Source organism: Nicotiana tomentosiformis, chromosome 2 (genome assembly GCF_000390325.3).
Source record: "Nicotiana tomentosiformis chromosome 2, ASM39032v3, whole genome shotgun sequence".
NCBI lineage: Eukaryota > Viridiplantae > Streptophyta > Magnoliopsida > Solanales > Solanaceae > Nicotiana > Nicotiana tomentosiformis.
In genome coordinates, this window is record NC_090813.1 from 148,247,062 (window position 1) to 148,264,850 (window position 17,789).

Consider the following 17,789-nt stretch of genomic DNA (forward strand, 5'->3'; position numbering starts at 1 on the left):
TGAAATCAAGAGAAGAAAGTGGTCAGAACCAATTCTAATGAGATGGTTAACACTGGTAACGTCAAAACTATTTAGCCATTCATGGTTAACCTCCTCAATCTTTGCCAATCTCTCTTATCAAGACTTTATCCACTACATCTAGTAAAGTTTAAGCCTGTGTAGCATGCATTCAAAATTTCACAATCCATGATGCATTATATAAAACCCAAGCTCTTAGATATTTTGTAAGGGGTGCCCCTTTCTTATCTATAGGATCAATGGTGCAGTTAAAGGCTCTTGTAACAAGACAAGGGAGCTTATGCTTGTCACTGATAGATATGAGTTTATCCCAGAGAGCTTTTCTCAACTGATCCTCACATTTAGCATAAACATAGGTTAAAAGAAGAAAAACACTAATTTTCTTAATGATGCAGGTGGCCTATGGATCGTCCTCCTCAATGATATTGCTTTCAAACTTGTCCTCCCAAAAAATCCAAATCTGGCTATTGCAATTTGAGAAGTCATGCAGATAACTCAAAATCCTTTTGTCTTTGTCAAGTTTATTTGCCTTATAAAAAGGTTCAGCTAAGGAAATGATAGAGAATTTGTCTGCAATAATGAGTTATTTAAGTCTCTTTAGAGCATACTTTGATGTAATGCTGCTAATATTCCAGTAGAGGAACTTAACCATGAAAAGTGATTTTGAGATTTTTGACCTTTTGAATCCTTTGTAAGCTTTTGATTTTGTTGTTTTGCTCCCCCTTCCTCTTGTTGATGTTCTACCACCTTTATTGTTGGAGGAAAAAATATAATTATCCAATATTTTAAAAACTTTTACAATATCATAGCAATAGCACTTGATTAACATTTCTAGCAGTTACATATTTACATTTAAAATAAAAATCCGTAACAGTTATCCTACCCATGTTCCTAAATTTTAGGAAATTGCTATGTATTTAAATGCTCAACTGATTTCACGCTCCACTCATAAATAAATTTTTCTTGTCTTTTATCTCTATTCCGAAGAATGATTTTGTCATAGATGATTTATTGATGAATGTGATTTTAGTTTTTCTCTCTCTTCCAATTATGCTTCGATAAAAATGTCTACTTGGATAAATAGTTGGAATATTGACATTATAACTATTATATACAGTATGTATAAGTGGTATATGCATGCTAAATAATTATTTTATGAAGTATATATTATTAAAATATTATTGATATAAATTATAATATTTGAATATATTATACTAGAAATATAAATGGCATATAAAGTTACATTGTTAGTTTTGCTTTGTGTCTTTTATATTCAAAACTCTATGAGGTGCTAATTATACCCTATATATACATCGCATATATTTGAATTGAAATAAATATATATAGATCCAAATCACGTGTAATATAAATCTAAAATACCGAATCCTGCAATATAAAAAATACATTATATGTATCTAGGGTACAATCTCTTTATAATTCGTATAAAATATGTATAAAATTAAAAAACTTGCACCGATAACACCTTCCAATTCTGAAAAATACACAAATATTCCAATTATATGTTGTGAATATTACATGTATGTAAAATAAGTCACCATCAAATGGTATTCATAGATACAGAAATATACCAATAATACATTGTATATATAACATGCATGGTATAATTCAAAATTTATACAAGTGCATTCTTTTCTCGCCAAAAGCTTTGCGAGAAAACTTCTGCCGTTTCTCACTTATAATTTGAATTTTTTAATGATTTTGGTGAACTTAACAATGGTCATGAAAAAAGGATGGTGGTATCTAGAAGGAGTGGGGAGAGACATGGAGAGACTTTGATAGAATATTGAAAGCAAGAGATATGAATGAATAATAAAGAAAAAAACGGAAGTTGTTAGGGATGATGAGAGAGAAAGTATAAATTGATCCCTTAATTTGTGGATAATTGATTTTTAAATTTGTTAGTGATTTAATGTCTAAACCTTTAATGTCCTAGACTTGTAAATGAATTTGCTATTTTTATAATAAATCAAAAGTGATGTTATTTAAACAAATAACTTTAAATAAGTGACTTATTGTGTAAAAATCTCTTATTGTTTCCCTTTTAACTTCCTCCTCTAGGAGATATTGACCAAGTATTAAATGATATCATCAAATGTTTAGGTCATAGCAACCTCCACCTGTGACCGGGGCAACCAGATTGTCAACATGATCTTCACTATGAACACTTGCATAGTCAAATCTCTTAATCATCATAATCCATCTCCTCATAACTATATTCCTCATCTTTCAAATGTCACGACCTCAACTTTTCTCCGTAGGATGTCGTGATGGCACCTAGTTTCTAAGACTAGGTAAGCCTCACACTTATTGAATATATAACATATTTTAATAAATTAACTATTAAGCACGTTGACACCCAAATTTGTCCTTTTGTACCCGAATTTATCCCACTAAGCTGCTATTTTACTTCTAACGGTCATAATGATAGTTATAATATTTTTATCTTAATTCAAGTATTATAAGTTTATATTTTTTACCTTTATTATAAATATTTGCCACATATTTTATTCGTTAAATTAATAATTTTCAAGAACAAAAGGTATTGCAATTTATTTTACCCTGTTCCTGTATTTATGTAAAGTAACATTTTATTTTTTCTAAAATTTCACTTTATATATTTTGTTTAATTATAACTTATTAGTTAGTTTTTTTTTTAAATTAGTTATGATCACTTGACTAAAATAGCAGCCCATAGCTTTCTCATTTGGATACCCCAATTTTCTGTTAATTAAACCCATCTACTATTCCTAGTCCGTTTTACTAGTAGACTAAACTAAGCCCAATGCCCCCAATATCCCATTTGGCCCTTCACAGTATTTTCCAAACAAGAAATCCTTTCTCTAAATTAATCCCAAAACCAGACCAATTCCCCTTCTTCCTCCTCGTTATCTTCCTCGTCAGAATACCCATTTTTCCCTTTCCTTCATTTCTCTATTTATATCACTTTAATTAGTCTCTTTATTTCCTTCCTTTTTAATTATTTTCTTTCCTTAATTGTTTTGCCATTTTATTGCTAAGTGTCATAGCACAATCTCTTCCCTAATCACTTAAAATCAGAAACTATTTTCTTCCTTTAAAGAACGAATTTTGGCGGAAGGTTTGGGTACGGATTTTATTGAAGAATCAGTCCAGGTTCAACTCTCTTTTCTTTTACTGAGTTGGCTCCCCTTCCATCAATTTGGTTTTTCAAAATCTCGATCTTGTACATTTTGTTTCTTTTCAAAAGCTTTCCTTTCATGTCATAGATTCTTACTCTAATTATGTGACAACTTAATTTTGCAGATTTTTTCTTACACTTATATTGAATCAGATTAACATCTGATTGATTCTATTAAAATCAATTCTTTCCTAACTTGCAGCCTTAATTTTTTCTCTGTTAATTTCACCCGAGTACTAACCTTCTACAAGTATAAATACCAGTAGTTCTTTAGCTAAACGGGAGGTTTTTCAGTCACTTCTACTAAAGCAGTCTTTATTATCTTTTACTTTATCGCTGCAAGCAAATTAAAGCTTGATGCTTTATACTCGTTCGACATAAATACTACTGGAAACTCTTGAAGTTCTGGTGATTTTGAGGTGTCAAGTTCGAGTGTCGTTTCTTGTTGCTACTGTTCAAGTTTCTTGCGCATATTACTGCATACTGTGGAGAATATTTGGTTCGCTTACTGTTGTCCAGGATTGGAATCCCGGTATTTCTTATTCTATTGCTGATCTGCTCTTCAATTGGTTAGTTCGTGAACGACGCATTACGATTCTTTTATGTGCTAGTAATTTTCTAGAACATATTAGTCTTCTTCTATGATTTCCGGCCCCTTCTACTTGCTCTTGTGTGTTGTTCGCACTTGGTTATGCCAAATATCGTGCGAAGTTCCATTGAAAACATGCCCAGTTTCAATGCCCGGGTACGTCTTTTGAACCTCAATATGTGCTTAACTCTATTTTGTATCGTGATTTTTATGCGCTAGATAACCTGTATGTAGGATTATTATCTGTTTGGACTTGTTTAGAATATTTTGTCGAATAGATACTATGACTTAGGCTTAACCAAATAAGTAATAACTTTGTGTATGTGCAGATTTTTATTTGATACTTAAGTTTCTGTCTTTCACTTAAACACCATATCCTTACAATTAAAAGGGCTAACTTGATGCTTCTTAAATAAAAATCTGCCTAAGCGATGTATGGTAGTTCTCTGTGGTTTAATCTTATTACTAGAATTTATTCACGTACATACATGTCACAGGATTTTAACCACCATGTGCCACATTTACGATTATGAAGTGATTAACTTCATGTTTAATAGGACAACTCATAACCTTGTCTAGCATCTTCCTGTCTATTATAGATCTCTACTACATGAACATGCTCGGTTGTATAGCTAAGCCTAGATATCAGGCCTTTAAGGTAAATAAGCATGTTCTTACGTAAAATCGTACTTGATAGTGCTCGTCCCTTGCTTGGTTTATATGACTGAAAGTGAATCGGACGTCTCAAATACCATGCCATAGACTTGTTGATGACCAAAAGAATTTTTTTTTTTGCAAAGCCTCCTAAACGTTTGTTTGTTTTATGTTAGTAGAATTTGAATGTGTACATCACCTAGGCACTCTGACCATAGGATCTGAATCAGTTTTCGTAACCATCTGCCATTAACATTTATAATCTTTCATGTGTGAATCCATGTTGGGTATCCTATCTTTGTTTGGAATGGCTTTAATTACTTAAAAAAAATTAGAGACCATGCGCTCAGGAACTAAAATGGTAATAGTGACCATATAATAGTGTGTTCTTGCATATGTGCTTGTATAGTTTGGTTGGCAGAGGCCTGAAGCGGCCTATTTGGGCTGAGTTTGGGAGTTGCCTGGGCGTGGGAAAATTCCAAGAAAGGTTTGTTCAAAGTCTTGAAGTCCATCTTGTTATTAGTTCTTTTAATCTGCTTTGTAATAGTCTTGTGATGATACTAATGTAATAATGAAAAAGGGGTTGGGTATTCTAATTCTCACATAAATGGGTAGAAAGCATGCCTATAGGATCTATGTGATTTATTCGCTATTTGCTTCACATGCTTAATTTCATGAGTATATAGCCCGCCTATAGGAGTCACACGCACATCACTTAACTTGCCAACGCATGCTATTTCAAGTATCTGCTGTACTAGTCTCCACTACTGTGTTTTCTTAGATAACAGGACTATAGGGCGTAGCAATGCAATATTCTACTTACCTAGGTGCCATGCCTATAGGACTTCGAATGATTAATCTATCAGTTGCCTCAATTATCATGGTACTGCTCATGCCTATGGGTTTAATAATCAATCAGCTGCCTATATTGTTTGTATTGCTCATCTAGATAGCATGCCTATAGGCTTGTAATCTGCAAATCCGTTGCATGTATATTGCTAAAATCAGAATCACTTAGAAACCATGTCTATACGACTTATAATGATTTAATCCGTACGTTGGCCTAAAATGCAGCATTGCTTGTTTGATATTAGAATCATATAGAGATCATGCCTATAGGATCAAAAGATTCTAAGTCTCAAGTTCGAAACGTTCAATTGCTTAATCTGAAAATCAGTTTGCGTGCTTCTTTGTTTATGTGTGGAGGCTAACATGAGCCACTCTTTGCTATTATGTGCAGTCCTCTTTGTTTTTTTGAATGCGCGATTAGTTTTATCATTTTTGAGCAGCCTAAGTCTAGAACCATCCAAATAGAGGTCCAAAGCCTCCTGGACCATAGGCATGGGACGGGTAGTGCACGCATAGGATGCGACTTAGAACTGAATTAGAACGCCTTTAAGTAATAACTTCAACATAGTAATTGGGTAGCAGGAGATGATAGTCTGTTCTCGCTGAATAATATGAGTAATCCCCTATCTTAAGGGAGTTTGCGAAGTATTATTTATGTTGCACAGGGTGATTCTTTAGGCTAAAAAACTTATAACCCCCCCCCTCCCCCTAACCTTTTTTTCTTTACATACTTGTTACCTATACTTAGTCGTTTAACATAGACCAATGTAGTGGTATCTTTATAATCATTAAAGATTAGTACCAATTCCTTTTGTGTTATAATAAAATTCTTCGACTTTTATATTTCTTTATTTCTTTGATCACCTAGCCTAATCCACATAGTTTTAAGTTTGGCCGGGATCCACAGTTGTGGACCTCGAAGAGTGCCTAACACCTTTTCTTTGAGGTAACTTAAGCCCTTACCCGATCTTCGGCGACGTTGACTAGTTAAAATAGAGTTATTTACAAGTAGGTGCCCTAACGCACCTTAAATATCGTTAGGTGGCGACTCTTTTCCTTTAAATACTATTTTAAAAGAGTTGTCACACGTCGAAATCGGATTTCGAGAGAAAAACGGGGCGCGACAAAGCATGAAAAAGAAATTTCTATAATAAGCCAACAATCCCAAGTACGATACAATATCTCAAAATCGGTAGTACAAGTCATAAGCTCTACTGAGTTTACTAGAAAATCTTTAAGTACAACTATTCCGGAATAGAAATAAATAGTAACAAAGTAAAATTTTAGAAGGTGACTCTGAGGCTTGCGAACGCGACGGCAAGTATACCTTGAGTCTCCACAGCAATGCCCAATCAGCTAGCTAATGATCAACAAACTCCGAAGTACCTGGATCTGCACAAAAATGTGCAGAAAGCATAACATGAGTACACCACGGCGGTACCCAGTAAGTATCAAGACTAACCTCGGTGAAGTAGTGACGAGGTACAGTCAAGACACCTACTAGACATAATAACCTGTACAAGTATAAATATGAAACTAACATGGAACAATATAAAGCTAAACATGATAAGAATGTTTCTACAACACTTGCAATAAGAACTAAAATAATAATGAACAACAAGGAGCCAACAGGAAATAACAATGTTAGGTAAGAAGAATACAATTTAAGTCCAGCGAAACTAAGTAAAGGGAAAACCAGTAACAACCTAATTAAAACAACCGCTTTCACACAAGATTTATTCAAGAATTTCCCCGAGGCACCACACCTCATAAACACAAGTCACGGGTCCCAAATGATGAACCTTAATTACTTGGCATCTTGTGCCAACATTACAAATCACAACTGCATGGACAACTCATGTGCTGCACGGACAACTCACATGCCAATACCATAAATGTCTCATATCTGCACGGATAACTCACGTGCTAAGAGAGTGACAATACCTCAGATCCGCATGGATAATTCATGTGCCAATAGCAACAATACCCCATAACCGCACGGACAACTCGCGTACCAATAGTACAAATCACATGCCAATAGTCAAACTTAGGAATTTTCTAAACCTCAAATTTCCAACATTCGGCAAAACATGACAAACTAACCTAGGGACTTCTGAATCCTTTTTCGGGCATACGCCCATGTCCAAAATCACTATACAAACTTATCGGAGCCATCAACACCGTTCCGGGGTTGTTCTCCCAAAAGTCAAACCTCGATCAATGTTTCCAACTTAATCTTCTAAAATAAAAAATATTCTTCCAAATCAAATGCTGGAACACTCGAAAACCAAAACTGACCACACACGTAAGTCATAATACACAATATGAAGCCACTCAAGACATCGAACCACTGAACGGATGCTAAAACTCAAAACGACCGGTCGGGTCGCTACAACCAAATATGAAACCATCAAGTACCAATTATTGTCTCAAATGGTGTATACGTTACTAATACCATGTGCACATGACAAATCCGAGTCAAGATGCTCAAGTACGCACTAACTCTTTATCGAAATATTCCACACAATCCTGCCACAACAAATGGCTCGATCCCATAAGAATGGTGCTGAGTCGATCAGATATTCCACATAATCTTGTCGAGGCGAAAGGCCAGATCCCATATGAGTAGTTCTTAGGCGATCAGCCCGATCCCATAAGATATCACTGGGGTGTTCTCCTAAGATTACTGCTGAGGCGAACAACTCTATCCCATAAGAATATTGAAACTTTCGACGGGTCACAAGCCTAACTCATCACTATACATATGAATTAAATAATCATGAAATTTCCGAACAAATAAGTACAACAAGGGGAGTAAATTCGTAGAGATGGTATAATTCCATGGTTAATCAAATACCACGTCAAGTCTTTAGGATAACAAACTTGGTAAACTACGCAAGTCTAGTCTCAGGCTAAATAATAAATTAAAGTATTTAAACATGCCAGATTAAATCAAGTAGTACAGCTAAAGCATGGTATAAGTCTAAGTCAACCCGAATGTGCCAAATGTAGCATACTTACGTACGCTCATCATCTTGTACGTACGTAGCTCCCGTAACACACATCGTATAGCAGATCGAGCACCTACGGGGATAAGTTCTTTCTACAAGTTTACGTAGAGACTTACCTCGCTCTGAAATTCGATGACGGTTCCCACGCCGCTCTAACACATCGAACCAACACCGAACAACTCAAAACTAGCCAAAGAACATGCTGACCAATCAAAACATACTCAAGAATCCATAATTTATCTGGTCAATCAAAAGTCAACCCCGGGTTTGCGCGCTCGGATTCTAAAAATTCTCTAGAGTAGATGTTACCCATAGTACCATGAAATCAAATTTATAATTTGTTCTCTAATCCATATTCGATTTTGTGGTCAAATCTCTTTTTTACCAAATTTTAGGTTTCTACTAAAATCCCATAATTTCTACCAATTTTCATGTTAAATTCCATATATATGTAAGGCCCCGTAAAATTTTCCTAAAAATCGGGATTTCCGTGATGCCGAAATAGGCGTAGAGGTTAGCTCGCCGCGGTTCGGACTTTTTGGATTGAGCAGTGCGCTAGGGAGTTGAAGAAAATGTTGGGCAGAAGTAGGCATTTCTGCGGCCTATGCTGCGACCGCAGAACCACTATGCGGACTGCAGAATGGTCGCAGAGGGGGTCAGTTTTCTGGGTCATTTTGATATCAAATTTTACGGCCATTATGCGACTGCATAACTACTTCGCGGGCCGCACTCTTGTCGCATATCCCGCTTTGGGATTTTTCGGAGGGAGGTTCTGTGGTGCACTATGCGACCGCAGAACCGTTCTGCGGTGCATTATGCGACCGCAGAACAGGTCTGCGGGCCGCATAGTGACCGCAGATTGGGTCAGTCACGCCTAGTTTTGGAGGCCAAATTATGCGACCGATATGCGGATCACATATCAATTATGCGATCACAGAACCTGTTTCAGAACTTCATTTTTGGAGTTTTTAAACCCGACCCTATTCTGTTAAAAAACCTACCTTGGGCCATTTTGAACTTATTTTTAGAGTGAGAAAGTGATCTTCATCAAATTGCTCTTCAATTCTCACTTAGATTCTATCACCCAAACTCTTAATTTCAAAATGTAACTAGAATGGGCCATTAGTAAGGTAATTTATGGGGATGAGAGTGCTTACCTTGCATGCATGTGTTCCTAAGGTATGTGGGGAGGTTGTGAGTTAAAGATAGAAAAGAATTGGGTGTGGGTTGTTGGAGTCTATACACACATAGTATTTGATAGAATGCTCAAGTGAGCTAGAATTATGATCGTTTTCCTAATTTTTGGTTCAATTTTGCTATATTACTAAAAGAGATTGAAGTTGCTAATATTCTGGAACGTCGTAGAGTTTTAAGAGGCTCAATTGAGGTATGTTGGCTAAACCCCCTATTCTTAGAATTGAATCCCACGGTATTCATGCAATCGACGTAAGTCCCAAATTGAACATCCTAGAAATTGCTGTCCCGAATGTGCTTGCTTGGCAAATATATGGGTAATATGTATTCCCATACTTTCATCATGTTATCTCGTCATCTGAAGAAATGTTCAAGACTTAGAGTATGTGCTAATATGCCTAGACTTCAAGTCAAATTCGATTAAGGACTGTTATGCCAAATTGTGTGAAAAGCCTATATGTGCCTTGAATTCTAAATTGCTCACATGTGAAATCAAGAGTCTTGAATGAAAACTGTGTTGTTATTGATGATAATATTAATGTTGGATTGTGGAAAAGAACTTAAATTATGAAATAAGGCCAAGTGCCAAGAACGACTTTATAATTAAAGCCACTTGTGCCAATGTGCTGAAAAGATGGGAAAGAAATATGAAGTAAGATGATCGATTGAAATGGTTGATGTCTCGAATGAGATGGCTTAGCCGATCGGGCCGATATCGGAATTCGTGTAATAACACGGTGGTATTGTGAGTGAAATTGTAAGCATGGTTGATGTCTCAAATGAGATGGCTTAGCCAATTGGGCCGAGATCGGATTCCGTGTAATAACACGGTGGTATTGTGAATGAAATAGTGAATATGGTTGATGTCTCAAATGAGATGGCTTAGCTGATCGGGCCGAGATCGGACTCCGTGTAAGAACATGGTGGTATTGTGGACTGTGGTATATTGGCACTAAAAATCATCCAACCTAATAATGCGGGAGTTGACTTAAAAATCTATGTGATCCTTAACTTGATGTTTTAATGTTATTTGAAGCGCTTATTGAATCCTTGACTGTATCCCTTGTATTCATTCTATTGAGATGGTATTTAGCTATACATACTAGTACTATTCGACAGTACTAATGTCCCTTTTATCGGGGGCACTGCATCTTTAAATGGATGCAGGTGGTTCCATAGCAGACAGTGTTGATCACAGATAGGTGTTGCATCCTCTTCTCAGCGGACTCGGTGAACTCCATTTCATTCCGGAGTCATGTAATATATCTTTTGTTTATATTGTTGTACTTTTTGAGGTATAGCCGGGGCCTTGTTGCCGGCACCTTCTTTACACTCTTTTATATCTTTAGAGGCTCCGTAGACACTATGTGGGTTGTATACGGGTGTTGGGAATGTTAAACAAGTTATGTTGTGTTTGATCACTTGTTCCACTCAGACTATAAGATTATGTGTATTTTGAGACTTAAAGGCGAAATAGCTAATGAAACGGTTTAATATTATATGTATGAACTTCCCACTGTTTAATTAATGAAATCATGTCTTTTTATTTTTCTTGATCATGGGTGAGTGGGATAGAAAGTATTTAACAGGCTTACTCGACCGGGTTCACTCGGTTGAGCGACAGTCGCACTTCCCGAGGTTGGGACGTGACAATATAGTCCATGTATTTAGCTCACAACAAGTTGGAATAATTTCCTTATGATAGATGATGAAAATGGACTTCAAGAATCACACCAGATCGCTTTGCAATGAGAGAAATGAGATAAGTCCCGAAATTTAAACTTATAAGTCTGCTTAGGTACTTCGTTCGCGAATGCGACGCGTGCCTCAAGTTCACGAAGCACAAAATTCTTCTGCCAGGAATCCTCTTCGCGAATGTGACACAGACCCACGCGAATGAGATGCCTTCCATCCCAGCCTCCTCCGCAAATGCGACCCTGCCTTCGCGAAGCTTAACTCTCAGCCTCAGCTCCTTCCTCGTGAATGCAGCTGCACCATCGTGAGCGCGAAGAGAAAAATTCCTCCAACCCAACTCATTCATCCGAACATGAGACTCCCCTTGCGAACGCGATAAACACCAGACACCAGCACATCAATATACATGCTGATTTTTATTTACGGAGTCCGATTGGTCTGAAATTTTGTAGGTCCATAAGAATTGGCCTAGTGACAAATACTTATTGCTTTGTCATGACTTTCGAGTTCATTTTATTGCTTTTTGAGGTCATGCAACATGAATTTATGATTATATCCTTTTTTTCGTATATATTAGTACATGCTGATACTGTAGAATTGTTTTGACATGAAATTATTATGTCTTCGTCATGACTTTTGTGTTCATCTTATTGCGTTTCGGGGTCATGCAACACAAATTTGTGATAATATTCACTTTCTTTGTGTATTAATACATGCTGATTCTGTAGAATTTCAAACATGCTTTGGGTGGTCCGAAACTCACCCAAGCCACCCAGGATCCCGCCTAATCATACCAATAAGTCTAATAATACTATCCGGACCTATTCAAAGCCTTCAAACATGTATGAAATCATCACATCAAGGAATCAATGGTCAAACCACACCTTTGAGCTTCTCCTAAGTTCATAAGCTCTAAACTTCCAACCAAGCGTCTGATTTACTTCGAGCCCCACGGACCGACTCCAAGTCATCAGACTAAGTTCGAACACCCATAACATACTTGCTCAAGCTTCTAAAACAAATTTCAAGCCCGAATTCCCTAAATTCCACTTCAAACCAACTGTTTTTAACACTTAAACTTTTAAATTTCCAACTTCCGACATAAGGTGTTGAATTGCTCTCGGGCCGCTCAAGACTCGACCTGAACATACGCCCAAGTATAAAATTATCACACAAACCTATTGCAACCTTCCAATTTCGAGGTTATTTACTTAAAAGTTAAACATGGTCAACTCTTCTAGCCTAAAGCTTCTAAATTAAAAATTATTCTTTTAAATCAATCGCGAACCTCCCGAACATCAAAATAAACTATAAAAGTAAGTCATAATGCATTATCTGAAACTATTCAAGGTTTCAAACCAGCGAACATAATGATAAAGTTCAAAACGACCGATCATGTTGTTACATAATTCATCTTACTTGCACATTTCTCACGTACAACACTCTTACAGTGCACACACCATCATAATTTTTTACATTCACATATGCACAATATTTTTCTTTTACCATTTTTCATTCTTATCCATTACTTAAAACTTTAGCTCCAAGAAATACTTTCTCACAACTCAGTACATAAAAATACTCACGTACAACACATACGATAGGAACAAATATTTCCACGTCACTCTTACCTTCCCAACAACCCTCTCACCACATAGGATTCTATTTTTTCCTATATGCATTTCCTATAAATACACACACAAACACAACAAGAAGGAGGGCACAAAAAAGAGGAATAGCAAAACCCTAGAGCTACTAAAAATGCAGCAGTAGTTTTAGAACCAAAGGAGTTGTTAAACCAACTCTACTTCTTCCCTAAACCTTAGGAGCAGTAGTAGCTGAGAAAAACTAACCCAGAAGTTAAGAAATCAAGCAACCTAAAGCTAGTAATTAAAAAACGCAACTGCTCCTTCTTCCTAAAAAAATAAATGCAGTAGCTTATTACCGTGTACCATCATGGCAGGAACTTCAAAACTAACTGTTTTCACACTAAAAGTAAATTTTAACCACCAAATACCATCCTTTAACACCTAAAGCCCGCCTCCATCAAGTCCACCAAAAACCAGCCCCAAAATTATCCGCAAATGGACCAAACTAGCCGCAAAGCACCCCCTCTCCCCCCTCCCCGAAATAGCCACGTGAATCACCATGGATAGCCATGAAAAATAATTCCAAACTAGCCCCCCTCCCTGAATCAGCTACGTGAACCACAATCGATAGCCATGTAAAATACTTCCAAACTAGCCCAAACCACCCCCAAAAAATGACCTAAAATAGCATATCAAATACGTTGCCAACTCCACCACGAAACAACCCCTTATTTAATAACCATAAAAGACCCATGAGTTCACCACCAAGTAGTCACGTGATCACCGAAAATCCATCTTGTCAGTAGTTCATTTCCACAGGCAGAAACAACAACACGTTCGTTCGAGGGGTCAAAACAATCAAGTTCCAACGAGAGTCCAAGATCGTCGTCGAGTTTTTTCGCTTGGGTTTGTGTTGTGGTTCTGTGTTAGATTTTGGTCATTTGTTTTTCGTCTTTGATTTTCCTCTGTCGTTGAGGTTTTTACTAGGAGATTCTATATTAACTCAGCTCATTTGTTTGAATGGAATTTTGTTGCAAAAAGGTCCAACCATAATTTCTCTTTAATCTCAGTTATGTCACGATCCAAAACCACCATCCAGTTGTGATGGTGCCTAATCCACTTACTAGGCAAAGCAAGCATAACAATAACGAATCCAGATAATGAATCACGAAATAATACAAGTCTAAAAGACAAATATCATAAATAAAGACTGCGCTAATACAATAAATCCCCCAGAATCGGTAATACTAAGTCATGAGCTCAACAATAACAGTACAAGTCTAATGATATAAAAATAGTATCTGAATAACAATAATAGTCGTAGAAATGGAAAGAGACCAAGATATGCATACTGGATGCAGCTCTACCTCGTCTCTCATCAACTCAGAAAAAGGTCCAGCACTGGTCTCAACTAGGTCCCACACCCAGATTTGCATAATTAAGTGTTGAGTGTAATACGAGTACAACCAACCCCATGTACTCCGTAAGTATCATGACTAACCTTGGAGAGGAATTCAAAAGAATCATCAACGATATTCACGTGATATAATCTGTACAAGTCATGAATATACATACGAATATGCAGTAGCAATGCCAAAGTCTATGCCTAGCTGCAAGTAAAGCTCATGGTGCATATAGTATTGATATGCACGAAAGTTTAACAGGATAACAATGTAGCATATAGAGGAGATATGCGTAAAAAGGCAAGTCAAATCACACAAAGGAAGACACATAGAGAAGATATGTATTGTATGTCATTTCACTAAAAGAAACGACATATAGAGAAGCTATGCAATAAGAGACATGTATATAAGTACGGAGCCAGAATATAGAGAAGATATGCAGTGTAAATAATATATACACACAAGGAATATGCATATAGAGAAGATATACAAAGACCTAAACTGATCAATATTTTCACGGATGTGTACGTCATCAAGGAGAAACATAAGAGGACGACCCTAGGGAGATGAATCCTTATCCACGGACTGCACGGACAACTCATGTACCATAACAACTGCACTGATAACTCACGCGCCACAATTAACTCAACCCACACGGATAATTCATGTGTTGTCACACTAGTCTAGAATATAGAAAGCATATACAAGAATACATGTGTACAGTCAATGAACAACAAATGAAGTACTCCTAGACTGATAAAATAACTTGCTAAAGTATATGCATGTATGAAGTGTAGAATTATGGCTCAGATTAGGCGGATACACCTCAAAAATTACAGTTATCGGGATTGAACAGAAGATTAATCTATATATAATCTCTAACATGAACCACGAAGTCACATGGTCGTAAAACATATAAGGTGTCATAGTAATAATCACAAATATCCAAATCAAGCCATATATAGCTGAAAGACTACCCCCAACATGAATAAAACCTGGTGCATGCACATGGGCTCAGCCCCTCACATGTGCGCTACCTTTAGCACGTAGCCAACATCAATAACTCCGAAAACTAGTGCCTCAACCGACTTTGGGCAAGATACTTATCTTAAATAAGCCAAGTTAATACTCCAAAAATGTCTTGTTGCGTTAATCGACCTATGAACGGCTCGAATCTAGCTAACATTAACTCAATAACATCAAATAAAGCTAAAGAAAATAACTCCAAATAATAAAGTTTCAATCTTTATACAAATACACAAAGTCAACCCGGGCCCGCACCTCGGAACCTGACAAAACTCACAAATTCCAACTACCTATTTCAATACGAGTCCAAATATACAAGTTTCATTAAAATTTAACTCCAAATCGGGGTTCAAATCTCAAAAATTCATTCTAAAAAATTCCTTACAAAATCCCAACCTTCTCCCTTAGATTTCATCAACCAAAAGCTAAAATCAATGATAAAATTACTTTAACGACCCGACCGGTCGTTTTGAGTATTTATATTCTGCTCGGTGCTTTGAGGTCTTGAGTAGCTTTGAGGTATTTTGACTTGCGTGTATGGTCGGTTTTGGTTTCGAGTGATTCAGGATCTATTTAGAAGAATGATTCTTGATTTAGAATCTTAAAGTTGGAAGAGTTTACCACGTTAGTCTTTGATGAATTTGACCTCAGATTGAAGCTTTTATAGTTTCGTTAGGTCCGGATGGTGATTTTAAACTTGGGCATATGCCCGAATTTTCATTTGGAAGTTTTTATAAGGTTTCGACTCTATTTGGCGAAAGACAATTTGAAGGTTTAGAAAGTTTATAGATTTGACCGAGAGTTGATTTCGATATTATCGGGTTTGGATTATTGTTCCGGGAATTGGAATAGGTTTGTTTTGTCGTTTGTGACTTCTCTGCAAAGTTTGATTGGATTCCGGATTGGTTAGATTTAAATCAGACGCTTGGTTTGAAGTTTGAAGTTTATGGACTTTAGAGATTGATCTTGATCGATGATTCGTGGTTTCAATGCTATTTTTTCTGATTTGAATCCTTGAGTTGGTCTATATTGTGTTTTGGGACTTATTGGCATGATTAGACGGGATCCCGAGGGGCTCAGGTGTATTTCGGATTGATTTTGAATCATTTAGTAGTTTTTTGGCAGGTCTGTCTCTGGTGTTACATATTTGCGGTTATTTTTGCACAGGTGTAGTTGTCGCAGAAATGCTTGTTTTGTCGCACCTGCGAAGAAAGCTAGAGGTTGGGGATGTCTGCAGATGCGGAGTCCTGAGCGTGTCTGTGGGACCACAGAAGCGGTCACAGTGGCGCAGAGGCGGGAAGGCAGACAAGGAAGGAGTTCCACATAAGCGGAGATTCCTCGCAAATGTGATATCGCAGAAGCGGAACGTGGTCCGCAGGTACAATAGGTCGGGGCTTCAGTGATATTCACAGAAGCGAGGTTCTTGTCACATAAGCGATGCCGCAGAAGCGGTTGTTGGATTGCATATGTGAAAGTGCTTTGCAGAAGCTTTATATTTCAAGGGTTGAGTTATTTTATCATATTTTGAGTTTGGGAGCTCGGATTTGGGCGATTCTTGAGGCAATTTTCTCCACTTCGATTGGGGTAAGTATTTTGACTCGAATTTGATTATTTTACATGATTCTGTCTTTGATTTTGGCATTAGATTGATGAATTTAAAAGAGAAATTGGGGGTTTTGTCAATACATTTCTAAAGTGATTAGTTGGATTTTGAACATCGATTTAGAGTCGGATTTAAGTGAAACTAGTATAGTTGGACTTGTACTTGAATGGGTTGTCGAAATTTGTGAGTTGTGTTGGGTCCGGGGTGTAGGCCCGAGTTAAATTTTTGTTGAATTTGAGTATTTGACTAAAAATTTGACCTTTATCGTTTAGGTTTGTTATCATTTGATATTTTTGAGTTGCTTTCGGTAGTTTCGAGCTGCTCGGAGATCGGTTCGTGTGGGATCGCACTTCCAGAGTATTGATTTGACTTGATTGAGGTAAGTATCTTACCTAAACTTGGTTGAGGCATTAGTTGCCTCAGTTCTTTGTGATAGCTACGTGCTATGGGTGGCACACATGTGTGGGGTTGAGCCAGTGTGCGTGCACTGGGGTATTTTTCAGGCTCAGGGTAGTGTTTAAGCTATGATATTCCTTGGATTGATTGTCAAGCTTCATGTTGTGATGGTTCTTATATTTGTACCCCTGTTGTGAGCTATTTGAGTCACGTTTGAGGTTACATAGAGGATAATCTTTGTGTTTAACCTGATAATTACTACTTTTGTGATGTATTTGCCTGATTTGAGCTATGATAGAATACTTTGCACATGCATACACCTTAACATGTCACTTACATCAATCCACGAGTATGAAATTTGATGTTCATTGATTATGTATATGGATTTTAGTATATCTGCTTTTTGTATGATACAAATTGGAGTGGTAGCATGTGACCACGCCGGGTGAATTGTGATACTTAGCCTGTGACCACGCTGTGCATATTGTGATATTGAGCCTGTGACCACACCGAGGTGATTGTGATACTGAGCCTGTGACCGGGCGGATTGTGATACTACGCCTATGACTACACCAGGCGGATTG

General features: G+C 37.1%; 1 long non-coding RNA gene across 1 annotated transcript; it reads left to right on the forward strand.

Moving 5' to 3' along the window:
• The first annotated feature begins 2,840 nt into the window (after positions 1–2,840).
• On the forward strand, positions 2,841–10,992 carry LOC138906721 (uncharacterized). Its single transcript, XR_011414318.1, has 2 exons — positions 2,841–4,926; positions 10,661–10,992. It is a non-coding gene; the product is annotated as an uncharacterized lncRNA (long non-coding RNA).
• Positions 10,993–17,789: the final 6,797 nt, after the last annotated feature.